Source organism: Sinocyclocheilus anshuiensis, unplaced genomic scaffold, assembly GCF_001515605.1.
Source record: "Sinocyclocheilus anshuiensis isolate Anshui unplaced genomic scaffold, SAMN03320099.WGS_v1.1 scaffold1878, whole genome shotgun sequence".
Classification (NCBI taxonomy): domain Eukaryota; kingdom Metazoa; phylum Chordata; class Actinopteri; order Cypriniformes; family Cyprinidae; genus Sinocyclocheilus; species Sinocyclocheilus anshuiensis.
This window is the reverse complement of record NW_015547722.1, coordinates 144,781-150,191: the sequence shown is the minus strand read 5'-3', so window position 1 is coordinate 150,191 and position 5,411 is coordinate 144,781. Positions and strand designations below refer to the sequence as shown.

Below are 5,411 nucleotides of genomic sequence, written 5' to 3'. Positions count from 1 at the left end.
ATGACTATAGATATATATATATATATATATATATATATATATATATATAATACATTTCTTGACAGATTTTGCATACATATCATCAATGTGTCAGTGTGTCGCCTGTTGATAAAAGACAAAATTAAATGAAAACAAAAGGAAGAAAATAAAACGAGAAAAAAACATTCTAAGCATATACGGTTTGCTTTGTCCACTTGTGTTTAACTCACATTACAGAATACATTAATACTAGTTGTAAATGAGGCCAGAGAGACAGACATCGAGAGAGATAGAGAGATACTATAATTTCACAATATCTCTAATAGATACACATTTCTAAATGTTCCTGATGGGTTTTATTGAAGACAACAATCTGTATTGCTAGTTGAGGTAGTGCTAATCTTATTGGCTGAATTCTCTGTGTTTCATTCAGTTGAGTGTTGATGACTTCACATTGTATGGAGGAGTCTTTGGAAACAAACAGGATAGTGTCTTCCAAAATCTTGAGGTATGTTGATGTCTTTTCCATCTATCACTATTTATGATATTTATTACTTCTTATGTTTTTGACTTTAGTCGACTTAAACGAAGTTGTTTGTTGGTATTAACTGAGATTTCAGTTTTTGTTTTCTCAGTAATTTCAGTTGAAATCACTTGTTTCGCTTGTTAGCTCAAAGATTCAAAAGCAGCTCTCAGGTTTTGTTGATGTATGACTGTGGCATGTTCGCAGGCGGCTCTGCTGTCCTCCTCCTCCTTATGGTTGCCATCGGTATCATCGTCTGCCACTGCTTTGGTTTCTACACTGCTCCAGAACCAGATTGATGCGGCTCCTCTCTACATGAACCCAGACACGCTTGCTCAACTCCGCCTCAATGCTTCTGTTGCTGCCTTGCTGGTCTTCCGCCTCCCTTACAGCGGCGGGTAATCAAATCTCTGACACTGGCTGGAGTTCAGAATGAAATCAATACTGTACACTGACTACAGATTTACTTTAAATAGTATATGAACTGATACATTATGCAATTTGATATTGTTTCAAATTGTACTATGCTGCGTTGTCACATGACCTCATTAATGCTGTTCAGTGAGTGCCATCCAGTTATCTTCTCCAAAAACTTTGGTTCTTTTACATATTTATTAAATAAAGTTTATTTACAAAGTCTTTTATGCTGTAAATGCTGAAATGCATGAAGAAGATATAACTAGATTTCTCATCTGTTACCACCTTCTGCAACCAATGATGCAAATAAGCACAGTTAGAAGAGCAAACTATGTGGGATATTTTTGGGATCTAACTATATTTTAAGGCAATAGGATATGCATTGTGACAGAAATTATTACAGCAGTGACATGAGATTAAACGCATGAAATAATAATGAATGATAAAAAAAATAATAAAACCATTAATTGTAGCCAGTGTGTATGTTACCATGGATAATTATCTTGGATATAGTGAGTGAATGGTAGAAATAGAGATAAAGTGTCTTTTGAAATCCACATAGTAAAAAGGATGAGAGAGGCAGGGCTGAAAAATCCAAGAACGGAATTTTATTTTCTGTCTTTTAGAATTTTCTTCACCATGTGACAGAAATTTAAAGTGACGGTAGTATAGTATGCAATTGAACACAGCCATTGTTTTCCATTTGTCGGGTGAGCATTTCTTTTTATAAAATCTCATTTTGAATTTGGAAACACATAAAGTAATACAGGGTGAATAGATGAAAATCCCTTACTTTTGGGACCTTCTTAAAACCTGAAAAGGAACTCTTGATCTTATGAGGACTGTAAGATGTCTTTTTCTTGCAGGGCCGATATGATGTCTACTAAAGAAGTGCTCAGCGGAAACGGTACGTGTCATATTCAAACATCACCAAGTATCAAAAGCCTTGTGCTCTAACAATTATTATTATTGTAAAACAAGCCAAGATACTAATACAATGAAGTGTTTTCCTGCAAATGAATGGCATTATGTTGTTTGCTGTAGATGAGGTGATTGGTCAGGTGCTGAGCATCATGAAAGCTCAGTCTGTGCCGTATACTGCAGTGTTTACTGCACTTTGGCCCTCAAGGGTAAGACTTCTCTGCAACTATCCTGTATGCACGTACACACCTTCAGGTAGGGGTGGCTAGTGTGACCAAAATCAAACCAAAATTGAAATATGAGTGATTTTATATGAGTGTAACGATATACATTGAAGTGATTTAAATTTTACTGGAAATTCAACCGAAAATGGTTTATATGCTAAATAACATATATTGTAAATTATTTAGTTTAATTAAATACTTTTCATGTAAGTTACTTTGTCTCAGTTGATGATTTTTTTTTTTTTTATTTGGATCTTAATAATGTAACGTAAACAAACAATTTAAAGCTTAACACGCAACATAAAGTAGAAAACAAAAAACTAAAACATAAAACTAATAATTTAAAAGGAATAGTTCCCTCTGTAATATCTGGTTGGATGAGTCACATTCGAAAATGTGCCCACGTAAAATGGACAGTTTCGAATTCAAAAGAGATTAATTTGTCAACACAAGACTACCAAATAAGTTTTCACAGGTTTAATATATTAATTAGGCAAGTTGCCCCACTGCTTTACATTTTCAATGGGAGGTTGTGTGATTATATCAAACCGATGTAGGAGTTTAAGGTGGCTTGTGTTTGTCTCAGGTGATAGAGGAGGCGTCTCCAGCTGTGCACTCAGTCTGGTCACGATCCCTACTGCAGTCCCGTCGTGAGGAGCCTACCGCTACGAACCCACCTTTGGAGTTTAAGGAGAAGGGCTCCACCTGCATCCTCTTGTGGGCGGAGAAGCTGGTGGTCAGCCAGTATCGCTCAGGAAAGTGGGAGAGGCATGACCTTGCCCCCAAAACCTTCGGTGAAGGTGTGGAACCCAACCTGTCTGGATCATCGTGCAATGAGACGCACTCCCGGTAAATAGTGCTCAACTGCATGTGAGGTTTATGTTAAAGTGAACATTTTCTTCAGGATTTTATTTGTCCCCTAAAAACCACTTCTAATGCTAGTTTTAGGTTAGTCATTATCATCATCATGCCAATTTTCCACCCATTTTTGAGAATTAGATGAAATGACTATAAACTTTAAGACTATTACTGCTTTATGATTGGCCATCCATGTGAAAATAGTAACAGTGCCCCTCCATACTAAATAGCCATTGATATGTAAACATACTCTGTCATGTTGATCATTGTGATTCAGTAGAGTGCGTGTGGACCCTTCATAGAAAATCTGACCTGTGGAGGTTGGCCTTCAGGGTTTGGACCATTCACAGTCGAGCAAAGAAGGGGGCTATGTTTTAAATCGCTCTGTATACTCTTGTATCATACACTGTTTGGCACCTCATGATCTGATTCTGATTCTGGCAGTAATAATTCTTATCATAATTGAATGCATTCATTCACACTAATGCAAAGATCTGTTTGCATGTATCAGATGTTTTGTCCTGTCCTTAAGACATAACTGACTGTGTTTAGATTTATTAAGATGCATAAGATGCAATTGCAAATTTAGAGGTTCAAGTGCATTAAACCGCTTGCGCAAATCACGCACACCTGCTTGCGGTGAGCGTCCTGTGTCTAGTGCACACACGTGCACTTGTGCATATGCAAAAACAAATAGTATTTTTTAAATTTTTTTTAATTTAATTTTTATTCTTATTTTTTAATTTTGATTTAAACATTTTAATGTATAATTTAGATTCAGAATCATTAAAAAAGAAATGCGTATACAATTTTTTCGATTTGCATCCTTTTTCAAATAGTACGGCTCGCTAGTTTAGTGCAAGCAGTCCATTCCCTCTTTGTGTCAGAAGATGGCTTGTTCAGATTCACTTGTTTCCATTTACTCATTTAGTAGACTATATCAGTGGAATAATGTAGGGAATAGTAAATGAGGGTATAGGGCAGCCCTTCTCAATGTCTGGACTCCGGTCCGGATGTCAGCGGCTTCGCAGCTCGTCTTTCTTGACATTCAATGGACCGAACCACAGCAGACTTGTGAATGAAGGAGTACAAAACAGCATTTCCAAAAACCTCTCACTGTTGACTGTCTGGGCATATGAACATGAATGTAGTTCGTCTGTAAATATGCACATGGTTTGTTACACAGACGGACGTTTGTGCTGCATGATATATATAATAAAGTAATATTCACTGCTGTATAACAGCGGTTCTAATTCAAGATTTTAGTAATTCAGTTGAAGTGACTGCAAGTTACACTGAAGTACTATTTCAGAAACAGAAAATTTGTAAACGAGAACGGCTTTATTGGGCATTAGTTGTATTAAATGCTGTAGCCTACTGTTACAGTTCAGAGAGTTAAAATAACCATGGTTTTATTATAGTAAAAGTGTAGTAACCATGTTTTTTTGGCATATTGATTAGACTTTGTATAACCACAGTTTTACTACAAATACCATGGTTAAACTATGGTTAGTGTAGCAAGACCATGGTTTATTTGTGGTTACCATGGTTTAACTCTAGTAACCATGTTTTTTTTTTTTGTTTTATTTGTAGTAAAACCATGGTTAATATTTGTAAACACGAGTACGACCTGATAACTTCATGAATATGATAATTAAGCATATATAAAGTTGAATTGTTATATAAAGTTATAATCTATGTTTATTAAAAACAAGTTTTGTAATAACGATTATTTCGGACCTTTTTGACATTGATGATAATTCAGATTGGGACCTTTGAATGTAAACTTTGAGAACCCCTGGTATAGGGTTTAATTTTGGAGACAGAAGGGGTTACACTGTGTCTACACTGGATGAGTGACTCAATGATGCTCCGACAGTGAATCTGTGCTCCTTTCTGTTACTCCCATTCTTCATGGACCTGCAAAACTTATAACCACAGGACAAACGGATTTGAAACTTGCACTTTGATGTGTTCAGTATACAGTAGGCAGCATGGCAAGACAACAGTGTATTAGACAATTAAAGTGCTATGCTATTATCGTATAAATGTATATGTTGGCAGTTCATGAACCACAATTTTCTCTTGAAATACAGGTTGGTTTTGAACTACGAAGACATCCTGAATTACCATTCTTTTAAGCTCATGTAAGCGTTTAATTTTCGCATTTACATGTGCACGCAGATCTGGTTCATCTGGAGTATGATGGGAAAACTGCCACGTTCAATGGCAGCCGTTACATCTATGCCCCAGCCGAATACTCGTACCGCTGCGAGTCCGTGAGCAGTTCCCGCTACCCTCAGCTGTCACCTCACTCAGACAAGGACAACGCCAACGACTGGCAGATCTCTTTACATGACTTCCAGGTAGGTTCTAAAACAATGAAACCAAAGACAACTACTTCATGGTTCCCATGGTTTAAAGTCTATAATAAACATTTGCTATATTAAAGGGGTCATATGATGCGATTTCAAATTTTCCTTTCTCTT

General features: G+C 36.5%; 1 pseudogene; it reads left to right on the top strand.

Annotated features, from left to right (window-relative positions):
- LOC107704227 (V-type proton ATPase subunit S1-like) overlaps positions 1 to 5,411 on the top strand; it is an 8,848-nt pseudogene that overhangs the window by 1,348 nt on the left and 2,089 nt on the right.